We start from the raw sequence: 16438 nt of genomic DNA, 5'->3' as shown, positions 1-16438 counted from the left end.
GACTGTGAGATGCAGAAATTGCAGGACATTCTGACCTCATCAGATGTTCAAGGCACAAAGTGTCCTTCAACATCCACATCATGGTGCTTGTGTCAATCTGCAGCCCAAGATGAGTGGTGGAAAGCAAGATCTGATCACATCGACTGCTTGCTGTCCTGCAATGTGGTTCCAGAAAGGAACTGCAGCCACTGCACATCTCCTGCCATCATTCGCTGCATGCCACAAGAGTGTCTGTGTATGGACTGAGACAGACATAAACATGAGAAACTCTCCCTCCATAACAACATGCTTGTACCGAAAACAGTACCGATTTCGACAGTCAAAAGGGTTAGTTGTTTTACAATTGTAGTTGTTTTATTTCATTTGAAATTAACAGAACAAATAATGTCTGACACTGTACATCTTTTTTTCTTATTCTATCAAGGTCAGAGGAACCATATTTTGATGGCACCTTCATTGCCAAGGACACTGATGTTCACCATTTTGTTGATGAGATCAGGAGTAAAATGAAAAGTGTTAGTAAAATATACAGTGTTGCACCTTTGATTTAAATCCACAATTTGAAATGTAGGATTGTTTCTTTATTAAATAGTTAATGTATCCCTCAAGACCAGTTGGTGTAAGCTTATATAATACAGACTAGTATCTTAGTTTGTTACAAGCACTTTAAGCAATATGGTGCACTCTTTCAAGCCATCTTGTGTTGAAATTGGATTTGGATATGGGTGTGTGTGGTGGAGCCCAAAGTGGATAGTTAGTAGCTCGGTCATTCATTATGTAATAGCAGATCTCTGTAATAGATAGTGACTGTGAATGCAGTTTGTCACCCTGCCTTTCGACTCATTTGTGTAGCTGCAGTAGATAAAGCGGAAGATGTGCCTGAGCCCTGACTAAACCTTAAGTAGTAGTTTGAAAGTAAACCTTTATTGTCTCCAATCGTTACAAAGATGCCAGTTGGTGTGATGTAACCTGACTAGTTGTGGAAAAATTTCAAATTTCAGTTTTAGCCAGAATTATTTTGTCATGCAGAGGGATCTGTGGAGCCAGTCAGCGGTCTGCTGCACGTGAAACTGCCAGAAGAGCAGGCAAACTGGATGAAGAGGGCCTTGAGGTGGTTGTTTGCAGACACAGAGAGCTACTCAAGGCTCTTAACATGAACAGGGGGAAATATTTGCCTATCCACTGTTCCTGCAGAAGGAGCTCCAAGCAGCCACAAACGGACAGCTCTACTGCACAGATATTGCTTGCAAGTATTGGCCCTACCTTGAGAAGCTGTCAGTCTCCATGTTGAACTCAGACCTTTACTGCAGATGAGATCGTTCCTTTCTGTCATGCCAAGACTCATTCAACCAAGTGTGAGGTGCTGCATATTCTTCATCATTTGAAATTGTATCTTTATTACTTAAATAATACACTGTATATGATTATAATATAAGTGCCACACTGATTTGTTAGATAATCTGGAGTGGCAAAAATCAGGAAGGTGCTGCACAACTGCAGGGGAGGAGGTCGAGATGATAAACAGTTACCTGTCTCGTTGTGCCCTCACAACCAAGAACATGACAAAATCTGGTAATTGTTGCTTATTTATATTATTTTAGGAAACCTGTCTTTTGTTCTTTCTTCTTTTTATTATTTTTATTCTTTCTGTCTTATATTTTTTCTGAGATTGCATAAGAGAAAGCTGTAAATAGTGTAATATGACAGTACATTAATAACACTGTATAACATCTCTCTTAAATTAAAACTCCATTGTCAATGCGTGGATGAACTGAAATACCATGAGCATTAATGGGACTTTCCTCCATCACATAATTTTGTTGTTAAAAGCCAGGAATGACATGCTAACTGTCCATGATATTGGGTGAACCGCCTTCATCTTGCATTATCCAGCAGATAAAATTAAAAAAATTAAAAATAACACACAGTTACTGAAAACTTATACTCAAGGAGCAAAACCTCAGCCCAGATCTGCACTATAAGCACATTCTCAGCCACACACTTTTTGCAAAACACTAAACACACTTCTCTACATTAGACACAGAAATCTAACATAATGTCACTTCTTTGTCATTTCAAGACACTGCTTTCCAAAATACCGCCCCTATAAACCAACTGATCAAACATGGCTGTCAGGTGTTCAGACACTTAGGTGCGTAACTGTAAACTCAACAATCAGGTGTAAGTAGCCTACGATAAAAAGGCAAAAGGTGAGTTTATGTGTCTTCAATGTTGCAGTAAGAGGGAGAGGGAGAAACATCATTGGCCACAGAGCTATTTTGAATGTCCCGGGACAACGTGGTGGTAACATCACAATATATGTTGCAGTCACTCAGAATGGGGTCCTCCACCAGCATGCCAACTTAGGCCCTTACAACACAGCACACATATTCACATTTTAGACAGACAACATAAAATCGTCACAGCAGAAGACCAAATGGATGCAGAGCAGATGAGATACATCGTCATATGGGACAATATAAATTTCCACCTATCTGCTCTGGTCCAAAACTGGTTTCATAAGCATCCACAATTTTCACTCCAATACCTCCCACCATACTGTTCCTTCCTTAAACCCATTGAGGAGGGTTTTTTTGTTTTGTTTGTTTGATTTTTGGCATGGAAGGTTTACAATCTCCAGCCCTATATCAGGATATGCCTCATTCAAGCAATGGAGAAGGCCTGTGACCGAACTGATGCAGGGTCTGTGAGAGGATGGATTCGCCATTCAAGAAGTCTTGCGAGAGAGGACATCGCCTGTGATGTGGATGAAGTGCTACGGCCAGATCCAGCTAGGCCAAGAGATGATGCTTAGGTGTTTTTTCTATTTTATTTTTTTTCATTTAAAATCATACTTTTGTTTTGTCTCCACAAATGTTTTTGTTCGTGTACTATATTGTATTTAGAATATGTTCTGATTTTCAGTGCAAAATGTAACCTTTGGAAAGTCACGGATGTATTGAATGGTTTTACAATGTGGTGAGAAATTAATATTTTCATCAATGTGCAGTATTGATCTTGTGTTTTTTTTTTTTTTTGTCAATATATTCATGTGCATTACTCTAACAATATCTCTGAAAAAATCAAACCCAGACTACATCATTAGAAAAGAATAAAAGTTACAAGTGTTTAAGGTTGAGCACAGCAGTGTGTAAATGAATCAAACAGAATCAGAATGTTTGAACCATGTGTGTTCCATACGGTGTCAAAGTTGGGTTTTGTTAAATTAAAGTAAAGTTTTGAATGAAGTGTTTCATTTTGCAAAAGAACTGAGGTGTTCTGCTACTTGTGTGTGGATCTGTGAATTGTGTGTAGTGTTTTGACAAAATGAGCCTTGTTTTTAAAATTGTGCTTAAGCAATTGTGAAAAACTGTAAGCCTATTATGCCTTTTAAGTCATTCAATTTTTTTTCACGTTTTGATTTATTAATTCTTAACTCAGATACAAGTTTTAGTATTTCATTTAACTTTCTGAAATCTGCATACACATGCTTGTGCATCATCTTTTCTGTGTTTTGTAATTTTCACAGACGGCAACAAAATTCGACACTTGCATCAAAGAAAATTGTGGGGAAAAAAAACTCTTGCAATCAATCAAGCTCTACAATGAGCAGGTGCCAGATGAGGAGCGCATCGTTGAGGAGAAGGTGGAGAGCGAACTCTCTGTGGAGGAGGAGACAGTCTAATATGGCCGTATCATTTCCAGCACTAGGTCTTCCTCAAGCTTCGGTCTCTTGTGAGTTCGGCTGCAGTATTTCCTAAGCAGCTGAGTAGAAGTTCTTAAAATAAAGAAACGAGGGAGACAATCTTTAGTGTGTGTGTGTCTTCCTAACCTCTTACACCTTCATAAGATGACTTTTTGAGTGCAAAATTTTTGCACTCTGTTCCAGGTCATGGGATGTACACTTGCTTGTGTTTTTCCTGCTGTTTATAATGTACAGGTCAAATTTGTATTGAAGGGATGTTATTTGTGTGACTTCAGAATCCAGTGTTGTGGCACAAAATCAACACTGACTCCACTGCATAAGAGATAAACACATCCAATTGTCTTTAAAGGTTTTATTTCTTGCAAGAAAGGTCAGACAGTCATACAGAAACACAAGTAGCTGCAGAGTGTAAGACAAAGAACGAAAGCTTCCCCTCACTTTTATATCTCTGACCTCCAAGGCTGAAGCCTCTGTCTTTTTACCATATTAGGAACATGTTTACCACTTCAGTGTTTTCCACTTGTCACCCAAAGAATGCATACTTAAACACTTCTGAGAATAACAAAATCATTTAACCATAAGCATATAAGTAAAATCATATGGAAATTATACAGAAACTCAAAATTTCCCCCACAATTCCCCCCTTTTTATCATTCATTGATAACTAATCACTACATCTACTACAATGCTTCACTAAGGTAAAAATGCATATCTTCTCAAAAAAATATGAAAACAAGCAAATTTACGTTATTACATCACATTTATACTCTTCATCTCTAATTTTCATACAAACAACAAATTAAGGTACATCGCCCAATCATAGAACTAATGATAACATCCTTCATTTTACAGACATATAGCATGTACCATCTTAGTTGTATAACATCTTTTCACAACAGATCTATTTTGTAGCCCACGATGTGTCATTGTCGAACCTCAGTGGTGATTTGGAATTCCTTGAGCTGATTTCACCTGTACACAAACCTTAGACAGGATAGAAGACATTTCTTTGCAATAGTTCAACATGTCATGTTCACACAATTCAGTTGATGCCACTCATTGTTTAGCCTCTTCCATTCCCAAAAATGGGGTCTTCCAACCTAATTTAAAATTTTCAGGCATATTTTCAGCCATACATTCATTAATTACCATCCCCCTTTTTGATGCATTTCCCATCAAATTATCTTAGTGGTTTGAGAAATGTTTCTCTAAACAACATTTGCCATCAACACTAAACTAAACTCCATCTTTAATTCTGCAACCAGATTTCCTCCAGGTTCTCTGCCTCTGAACATGTTCTGTAAAGAGTTAGAATCATGGTTATTTTCAGATAACAGATTACACACAGTCTCCTGTGTCTGCTTCGGCACTTCCTACAGAAACAGAGACTTTTTGCATTAGTTTTGTCAGCACAAACAGAAATTCAAACCACATCACCTCAAAAATCGTCTACCACCCTGAACCAATTACGGGCGTCTGTGTAGATTGTCACAATTTTGTCAGTCATCAGTTTACCCATTCCAGTGAGGGTCACAAGCTCATCTGCTCATGCCAAATAATTAGAGGACAGCAGCCCTGAAACTAACACTTCACACTCCATGGTCACAACTTATCCTTCGCAATTCAGACCTATTGTTTTGTCTCTGAAGGCAAAGCCATCTACAAACAACACATCCTCACAGTTATCAAGTGGTTTGTCTAGCAGGCCAGGTCATGGTGTACAGACCTGATCAAGGATAGTCAAACAACACTGATGTTCCTTCCCATCCTCCTTTGTACTGTGAATGTTACTAGGCTCTCTGGATAATTTTTATTGCCAGTGTGTCACTGTTTCTCTGCCATCAAGTCTACATTTTACATTTATCATCGTGACCACACATAGCTGGCAGTGTTTAAATTCAGACCCTCAGTTGAAGTTAGACAAGGGGTTTTAACCCATGGATGGCAATCTTCAATTTTCCAATTCCAATTTTCCATAAATGCTTAAACATACTAATCCAGAGAGTAATTCAAATCAACATCATAAATGACAAAAGTCATAATTACCATTAGCAGACAGAGCTGGATAACCAATCCACTTAAAGCTCGTCCCATGTTCAGTATCGTCTTTTTCATCAGATTCAATCAGAATTATCTGCTTGTCAACATTTGTCGTTTCACTTAACCCATCTGTAATGATAAAACACTCATTCCAGAGGTTAATGACATATACTCTCTTTGAGGACAGAATAGTTTCCCTAAACTAACACATACAAAACAATTCAGTCACCCTCACACTCACTCACACTAGACACACATGACTATAAACTGCTCATTTTCAAAGTTTGCTTTTGGTGTTAAAATCTAAAAAAAAAAAAAAACATTTAAACTTCACATTTTTTTCCCCTGTAGTTCTTTACTTAGTTTTTACATGATCTCTTATCCCGTCTCAGAACTTATCTGCTCATGTTAATTCTTTTCTACAAAAGTCAGCTGGGTTGTTTTTGTTCTAATCTCATTGCTTTGTTTTGTTTAAGCTTTAGCAGACTGATAACAGACAGACAGAGTATCATTGCCTCCACCCCAGCAGTCTCTCTCTCACTGCACAAATAATCTTTTCAACAGCCTCACAAGACTGTAACTTAGACTAGGAGCATTTTTAAAGTTATCTTTAGGTTAAATGCTGAATTCACTTAACTTTCTCTTGAATCTGCAAAATCAGTCTTCATCTTTAGCCCCCACCATGTCTTGGAATTTTCCTATGCCATGTCTAATGACCTGCAGGAGTAAAACTATGATAGAGACATATTAGTTCAAAGTCAACACAGCCTCGTGAATTCAGGGATTCATCGTAATGCTGAATCCTAAACGTCTATACCAGTTTTTGCCCATAAGACAACCAACATCATGTTACTAAATTTTATGGTCTCCCCAGAAATTACGGACAATCACCCCATGGTCTCAGTCGGCTCTTGAAAGCTCATTCCCATCAGCTCTTTATCAATAATCTTCTTTCCCTCAGGGTCTTGTCCCCTGACATAGTTGCTTGTCACAATGAAAAACAAGCCATCCTAGTAATGCGGTTTCTGGTGAGTGGTATAGAGGAACATTTTTGGGTCAGACTGCTGTACCTTTCACAGGTCATCCCCCCTTAATGATGCTGCTGGCCTCACAGACATCCGCTCCACTCTCATACCCATCTCACATTAAACACCTCCCTTCAGGGTAGATGCCCAGTGGCGGCGGTGACCCCCTGCCTTAGGTTGTCCCCTGTCTGGCCAAAGAGGATCTTACCCGTCATTGAGAAATCACCTCGTGCACACTGGTAACTGCTCTTTCCCATTATGATAACTCTGACAGTTTTCTTCAACAGAATCAGGTGTTTTCTGGAGCTTAGGGAAGTTGCATTCAAGAGCCACCAGAGCCATTGGACTGCCTAATAGTGTTAAAACATGGAGACAGGTTAATGACAGCAGTATTTAATCACTAAAATCATTAGACATTCTCAGCAGCAACATATCAGTGCTGACATTATACTCAGTGAACTTAATTCTCACACTGTCCATTCAGTGTAGTGTTCTGCTACATCTGTAACTCGAGCCATCGGCCCTGCACATGGTGGTGACTAGGATGAGACAAAAAGTTACTGGTCATAGAGGAAATTCCTCAAAATAGCCACTTCTATCATTCAAGGTCTGTATTACTAATTTAAAGACCTCTTTACACTCATTGAGTTTTCCTTTGACAAATTTAACAACTAATTGCCCTCTTCATGGCAATCATTTCTTTTAACATCTCTGTGTCCATGACTTTCAACTGAGACACTGTGCTTCACTATAAATAGCTTGTTATCACTTATGACACAAGCTCAGATAGCAGCTTTTAGCTGACTTTGAATGAGAGAGACTCTGAGGATTACAGGACTAGTACACTGCCTTTTTATAACTTTTAACATCAAACTTTACTCTGGCCCAGCTTAAGACTTTGCCAGAAATGACATATGTATTCAAATAAACAACTGTGTTTATATTTGTCTTTTACTAACACATCAGGGAAATTAGAAATTACAAATTTCCAGTCAGGTTGAGTCTCTGTTACAACTGGCAGTCTCATTTTGCCATTGAAACTTTTGACCATCAAAAACCAAACATTTAGAAATTAAAGGTCCTAAATCATTTTAGTTATTTTACACTGTGATAGCGACGCACTCATCTCATAAAAACATATTTGAGACTGTTCAAATATTTTTCCATAAAGTGAAACTATGTTTTTTTCATAACATTAATTTTTGCTGCTATATTTCTCTTCATTATAGCCACTTATCCCGCATTCCTCTATCAAATAGTTAATCTGCAGATGCAAACTCTATTATCCATATGGTTTCTACTGTTTTGCAGAACCACAATGTTATTTTACCCATATCTCAACTACTAGGTTGCACTGACAGCCTTATAGCTGCTTTCTCCTTCAACCATTATTATATAAATTGTAGTTCTCTAGACATCTAATGTCATGCCTCTATTTAATGGATGCAAAACAAAACTTTTTTGTAAGTTACATTCAGTTCTCCTTCCCTACATGCCCATTCTTTCTGCATCGACATTCTTTTCCCTTCTGTCTGCTTCCTGCACCCGACAATCTCTTGTCTGCTTACATTTCACACACACACCGCTTTCACACAACATCCCCACATCGCAGTTCTCTTCTTCTCATTCCCTTACGACCTTAAGTCTTATGACACTCAACATTCCCTCTTCCCGGAAAATCATATTGTTTGATTAACTTATCTACATCTAGCCTGCATTTTTGGCCATACAATTTTCTCATTTGATAAAACACTGGTGCATCATTTTCTGCAAGCTTGCTCTGGGATCTCCCCATATTGGATCTCCCGACTCTTTGAAATTTCTGTGATGGTTTCTTGTCTTTTTCAGCAGGGCTGGCATGTGTTCATTTCAAACCCTGGATGAGACATTAGATTATTAAAATGTTAATATTTGCTACATTTCCTACTTTGTACACGAAGTTGCCTGGATCTTAAGTGTCCCAAGATCATCTTGTAGCCAGCATTAGGGTATCTGTGGTGTATTTCCACCAATATTCTGTCCAACTCCTCATTCGTAATGGAGGTGTACAAGTCACGTTTCCTAAAAACAAAGCACGTTTTAATTATAGTAAGGTATTACACACAAGTTTTACATAAAATTATATTATTTTAAAAAATTCCGACTTCACTGCCCTTTAAAGCAATCACATTAGGGAGTTACTTTCACATAACCAACTTAACTGTAGTTAATATTCAGCCTAATATTTCGACATACTGTACATCAGTGTTTCTCAACCAGGGGTTCATGAACCCCTAGTGGTCCTTGACATAACGTCAGGCGGACCTTATAAAATATCTGAAATAAATATCCCATAAAATAAGATAATACATGTATAATATAACTGACTACATGAATATAGGACAAGTCGTAAATTACACTTGATTGCATTCGTTCGTCAAAAAGACATTAATGATACCAATGAGCCAATTTTATTCTGGGGTCCTTGAGGATGCTTCCAAATATGACGGGGGTCCATTACTCAAAAAAGGTTGAGATTCACTGCTGTACATAATACTATCAGTCATGCGATTGACCGCTATAGTTAAACGTGTGCAGGCCGCTCAAGGCATGGTAGCCGATTCTTTCCAAAAACATTTAAGGATTGACCTGCCTATCCATAATAAAACATTTTCTTTTACATACCTTAAACCATTATGTGCAAGTTTTCGTCGGACTGTCCTTAGCGACACACCAGTACATCTTGCTGTCTCTTCTGCTGGTACATCCAACGACTGGTGTTGTTCAAGAATGCTTGGAAGTACAACCATAGCGTGAGGGCTGCGGCATTCCGAGGGACTGAGTCGTTGAAAGACCTCATCAAACTTAACCCAAATCCTTCCTTTTATTGTACAACCACAATTATCCGCTGCGTTTGCAACGTCTTCCCTCAACTGTAAAACTCTTGTACATATAAAATGATAAACATTTTTTAAATTTATTGTTTTATTAAACTACATTCAAAAACAGGAATTAAATAAACAACTTTAAATATGTCTATTAATTTGCCCATATAAAAAGTGATTCATTTATATACATTTTTATGTTTGAATTATTAAATTAATTAATTGATTCTTCGTTTTATTTTTAAGTGGCACTCCTGGTCCTCCATAACGGTCCGTGTCCTGGTTAAAATTGCTTATTTCTCTGGATTTAAACATTCTTGGAAACATCTGAGATAATGTAAGTACACAAGTCAACAAAATATATAACACTGTTCTAGTGGTTTTTGGATATCATATTTTAATCCAATAATCCCACATATTGTGCCTATGAGTCAACGCTTTAATGAATGCTACCACCATTTATTATTTAAAAAAAGACATACTAAATACATTAATACAAATGTAATACAAGTATAACTATAATACAACTATTGTTTGTAATCCAAACGTGAGATTGAACTGTTTTTTTCTCTCTCTCTCCATAATCATGAAAAATTAATCTTTCATTTGTCTTTGTCTCCCTCTGCTGGTAAAACACAAACACAAATATATTCAGGCTCTATATTTTCTCTGTAACAAAACTCCAACCTTTTTGAATTTATACAGTGCATTTATACAAATAAAATGGTTAATCAATGAATGAGAAACTGTAATTTGCTGCTCTGAAATAAAAGGTGCTTCACTGCCACCTCCTCAGGTCTGTCAGAGGATCGTTGAAATCTAAATGAAGTCTTAATTTATAACAGTGAAGTCACTGTATCTTCAGTCTGTTGATTCTGTTGACTGTGAGTCTCTGTAGTGGATCCTTATTCACCATCAGATGATCATGAGGAGATCAGACTGTCATGTGCTAAAATAAAACACAAACAGTCACATATGCAGTATGAAACATTACGCCTGTCACATCTTTTCCTAAGAAAACTTAGCACTAACTAGATAAGATATATCAATTCATTCTCACACATGATAATATAGCTTCTATCTGATGCTCAAAGTCACTTTACAAAATGTTATTTCTTTTTTACATCACAGACCCAAACTGTTTTAACAGAGGTGTGTCGACTCTTTATAACCACTGTACATGATTGTAAGTTATACTGTATTTTTCAACATGTCCTCTGATGTACATTCAGGATTTGTTTTGCTGTAACTTGTATTAAAGTGAAGAAATGTTTGCTAAACTTGTACTCTGTGCTGCGATTGGCTGAAGCAGATAAAGTGATTTTATGTTTTAAAAGCTGTTACAATTATGACAATATGACAATGTTTTCGGTGTGTTTATAATGTAATACTTTTTTTCATAATGTAAAAAAAGCTCAAGATTTCATTACATTTTGAGAAAATTGTTACATTATGAACATTTTATTACAATAATAATATAATACTTATTACATTATGTGCAGTTATTACATTATGAGTTGCTACAAACCCAAACCTCAGATTATCACACACACAGACACAGTTAAAGGGTAAAAGCTGGAAATAATATTAATATTATTTTCACAATCAGTCACAACACTATGAGCAGAATTAAACTCAATTTAACACAGTTTAAAGTTCAGAGACCTACAGAAACTGAAGCTGAATTTAAGACTCATTATCTGATGATCTCAGACACAATATTCACACACATGTGCTGTTACTGAACCTGGTACAGTTTCCTTTTATTTCTAGTGAGTAAAACAGCCATTTAAACTTTATATGAAAATATGATGATGAAAATTGTTAAAACCTATTGTTACCTTAGTGTCTCCAGTTTATAATGTGGATCATCCTTCAGATCAGAGAGCAGCTTCACTCCCGAGTCTCCTAGTTTATTCCCAGACAGATTCAGGTGTCTCAGGTGTGAGGGGTTTGATCTCAGAGCTGAAGCCAGAGCAGCACAACCTTCATCTGTGACACCACAATCCCACAACCTGTAGAGAACAATGACACACTCTTCACTCTCTCAGATCAGATCAACAGAGACTTCATTATTAAAAAGAAACCAAAACAAAAGCACAAATCCCCATGTTTGATATGAGTTTTACTACGTGTGTGTGTGTGTGTGTGTGTGTGTGAACTGATGAAAGACCCAGAAGCACCACCTGTCACATACTCTGACATCGTCAATTACCTGGTTTATATGGTATCAGTGCCTACACAATGCAAGAGTTCAGACCCTTTAAGCAATTAGAAGCACATTTTTAAGTTTAAGTTATTAGCAAGCAGGATTATTTAGAGAAACTGCTTGACATCACTAACCAGTCTATGACTCAGTAGGCGAAAATATTATTATTTTTACAATAATAAGCATCAGATAAGCATCATTTCGTCAGTTCTGTAGCTGGCAGGTCGTACGGCTCGATGCTGTTAATGTCAAGCATTTTCTCTAAATGACGCTGCTCGGCGCTGTTATTTAATCTCTCCTGATAGAGCCCCTTTCCTTTCACCTTCTCCTTCTCCATTTCTTCCCATAAAACTGCGCTGTAATTTATTTATTAAATTATTCTGCTCTCTCTCTCTCTCTGTTGGTCTTTATCTCGGGCTGCAGTCGAGGTTACCATAGCAACAGATACCGTATCCTGCTAATATGGCGGCGCCTTCCCAAAATGCAACGCGGAGTGAAAACATCATGACGTAACTCCTCATTCTCTATATTTTAACACTTTACCATTATTCTGTAAACACTATTTCTGTAAAAAGGCAGTTATTATTAATAATTATGTCAGAATTTTTTTTTTTTTTTAATAATTATTAAATACATTTTTACATTGATTAGCTCTATAAAATCTACTATGTTTTTATTTTAGATGTATTGAGGCTCATTTGCTTTGTGTGGATATATTCATACATGCATTAACGTTACATTCATTAAAATCGTTCAGTTTACCATGGCGAGGGTAACGGTTGCTTCACGGCCAATTTCAAAGTTCTGTGCAACTGCCGCTAGAGGGTTACTGTAAAATTGTGTGATTATTAGAGGAGAACCGGGACGAAAGTAACGCGGGACGAAAGTAACAAAGCAATTTTCTCAGAGCTCTGACTACATTTGCGTTCCAAGTTAAGACACGTTCAGCACGCAACCCTTGACGGAGCTGCCAAACATCATGTGATTTCATCATTGTTTCCCGCGGTTAGGACCGGAAAGCAGTTTTCGAATACGGTAAATAACCTGCTGAAGCGGTACATTTTTTTCTAATTACAAGTTGTGTATCTCATTTCATGTGTCACAATAATGATCAATCTACAGGTTATTTAGTGCTGTAACATCCTGAAGTTTAACTTCTCAGAAGTTTACAGTATGAAAGTAAATCGGGTTTAAATGTCAGGAGTTCCTGTTGGGATGAAAGTAACACTTGTTTCTTTTGTCCCTCTGCTAATGTGGTGGCTTTCTCTGCGGTGCAGCATTTATTAAAACATGTTTATGTCATATTATACTAGCAGAATATGCCAAGAGTGAGGGTCAGAAAGACAGACAGAGGTCTGATTCAGCCAGATGTTCATGAGAGGGCGTTTCTGGACATATCTGTTGCTGATTTCTGTATGTCACCATTTATTCACTCAATCTGTTTACATTTACCACAGTCACATTTAGTTTTTAGCCATACCTTAGCTTTTCCACATCCACCTATGAATTTTCAGTGTTTCCATTCAGATGTTTTTATGAATTTATATTTTGAATTTATGCATAAAAACAGCTGGATTGGAAACATGACTGTTACACTATGTTGAGAATTTATATTATGCTAATTTAATTTAGTTTTCATATTGTTCATACTGTTGAAAAAAATGTTTTATAAAATAAATTGACATTGACAAAAAAAATATTCTAAACAATTCAAGTTTGTTCTGTCGGGTTACTTTTGAAACATTTGATGAAACTGAAATTCTCAATTTTAAATGAAAATGTTTTTTTGCAAAGATAAAGGACCAAATATGTTTGCAGTTACATATTAACAAGGTCATAGTCAGATATATTTAATAAAAACAAGACTAACACAAAAAATCTAGCTTGTGTTGTTGTTACTTTTGACCCACCTGTGTGTTACTTTCGTCCCAACTGACGGGGTTGAAAGTAACAATGTGCAATTTATGTTCAAAGTGAAATTATACTGAAGCCGTTCTACATTTGTACAAAATACCACCTGGTATTGATAGACCACACCTGTGAGTTACTGACCACAGCAAAAATATATCGCTGTCTAAAACATTATCTTTCAAAATTACATTTTTGTGAAAAATGGTAGGCTACTTTCGTCCCTGCTCTCCCCATACTTCAAAACTAAAGTCTTAATAATTATTGTACTAGTAGTAGTATTACATTGTCATTAAGAAATATTTAATACCGTACAATAGTAATACAATAGTAGACTACATAGTACATAGTAATAGTAATATGGCTCTGTTTCTGTTACAAGTTAAACCGAACTTTTATTTTGACGGGTTGCTGTGATCTTGAAGTTTATGTGTGTATATGATATGACAATAGTTTTTTCTCAAATTAAACGGTAAAATGCTCATGAAGTGACTCTCAGAGCAGCTCTAGAGATGAAGTTTATGTGTTCATGTCTATGTCGTTCCGAATGGCTCTTTAATATAACTTTGCTACATGCACTCATCTCAGTGAACGTCTCACTCAAAGTCTTAGTTTTTATTCTGCTATTTATTCCATTCAATTTAAGGCGCAGACGTGACGTAGACGTCACACAGACTGCATCAGGCTGAAACTAGCAACAAACTCTTGCGTTGCGCCGGGTGTATGATAGAGCCCCAAGAGTGAGACTAGAAGTACAGCCATATCATGTGACATTCCAGGAAATCTCTTAACATAAACAATGATCAGAGATCCAGAGATCACTATAACATGCAGAGAGAAACGGTTTGGAGACAATAAACACATGATTGCAATAATATATGGTTTATCTAGAGCTGTTCAACGATTAATCACATCCAAAATAAAAGTTTATGTAATATATGTGTGTGTACTGTGTATATTTACTTTGTTTATAAACACATACATGTATATATTGAAGAAATATTTACATGTATATATTTATATAATTTAAATTATATATAAATATTTATTAAGTTGGCTTGAAAAAGCCCACTCACTGATCTTCTATTTAAGATTATTATTATTATTCTTCTTAGACTAAAATTTCTAAATGCTACTCCTCCTAGACTGTTCAAGCTGACTCGAGTTGCCTTATCTTTTCAGACTGATCAGACTTACGGTTTTCCTAAAAATGCTGATTAAATCTTGGAAAAATCCCATTGACTTTCATTGAACTGCCTTGGCTGATCTGAACATTCCGTCCAACTGTCAAAATTCAAATTCAAACACACAGACTCAATTAAACTGCCATTCCTATTTCTAAGCCATTTAAACTCATTCAAACTCATTTAATCTATCTATCTATCTATCTATCTATCTATCTATCTATCTATCCATCTATCTATCTATCTATCTATCCATCTATCTATCTAGCTTTTAACCCATTTTAGCCCACCGGCAACTATAGTTGCCGCAGAGTATAGTTGTCATTTTCCTTTTGTAAGTCCTTTTCTAGATGTTTTCCATGTTTTATGTCTCAATGACATGCAAGAAAACAACCAAATACAGGATTTCAAGAACAAAAAAAAGGTATTGACTTCCTTCCTGTCACATGAGGCTGTCAACTTCCTACCCATACTTCTAGGAAGCATATTGAAGGCAAACCCTCCCAAAGAAAAGTAATTTTCATGTTAATATGAAGTATTTTTTGTTGACATATATATATCTACATAATCATGAGGGTCTCTAGAATCATCCAAACAAAACAAATCTTACAATAGATCTACAGTTTTTTGTATACTTAGTCAAAAGTCCAAGCGGCAACTATAGTTGCCGGTGGGCAAATGACTTGCAAGTACATATATCATGGGGAAATGGAGTATACTGTGTTTAATGAGTTAATAAATCAAGGTTATTGGTCTTGTTTAGTGCATTTTGCCTTCATAATATTTTATATTGATATATATTGTTATTTTTTTTTTTTTTTTTGATTTACTTATTTTTTGTTTGTTTGTTTTATGTGACCCTGGACTACAAAACCAGTCATAAGGGTCAATTTTTTTGAAATTGAGATTTATACATCATCTGAAAGCTGAATATATATAAGCTTTCCATTGATGTATGGTTTGTTAGGATAGGACATTTGGCCAAGACACAACTATTTGAAAATTTGGAATCTTAAGGTGAAAAAAAATCAAAATATTGAGAAAATTGCCTTTAAAGTTGTCCAAATGAAGTCCTTAACAATGTATATCCATTCACAAAAATAATTTTTTATACATTTACGGTAGAAAATTTACAAAATATCTTCATGGAACATGATCTTTACTTAATATCCTAATGATTTTTGCCATAAAAGAAAAATCTGTAATTTTGACTCATACAATGTATTGTTGGCTATTGCTACAAATATACCCGTGCGACTTCTTACTGGTTTTGTGCTCCAGGATCACATATAGGAGTAATTTTTTCTAATGAACAATGTAATTTAACTTTTTGATTCACAATGCTCTGTTGGAGCAACTTAATGGCTGCACTTTGTTCTGCATTATGTTCCACCACTTTAAGACAAACGGATTTGTTGTTTGATGTGTTTTCATATTCAAGAGATTATAAGCTAAATGCAGCTTTTTTGTGTTCACATCAAATGTTCTTCAACTTTGATCTG

The 16438-nt window shown here is 36.2% G+C and overlaps 1 protein-coding gene across 50 annotated transcripts in view; it reads right to left on the bottom strand.

The window, feature by feature from the left end:
• Positions 1 to 16438, bottom strand: part of LOC127498610 (NACHT, LRR and PYD domains-containing protein 12-like) — a 362780-nt gene that overhangs the window by 168510 nt on the left and 177832 nt on the right. The gene's annotated exons all lie outside the window — the stretch shown is intronic.

This window comes from Ctenopharyngodon idella, chromosome 17 (genome assembly GCF_019924925.1).
Source record: "Ctenopharyngodon idella isolate HZGC_01 chromosome 17, HZGC01, whole genome shotgun sequence".
Classification (NCBI taxonomy): Eukaryota; Metazoa; Chordata; class Actinopteri; order Cypriniformes; family Xenocyprididae; genus Ctenopharyngodon; species Ctenopharyngodon idella.
Note: the sequence above shows the minus strand (reverse complement) of the source record. Positions and strands in the feature narration are given on the sequence as shown.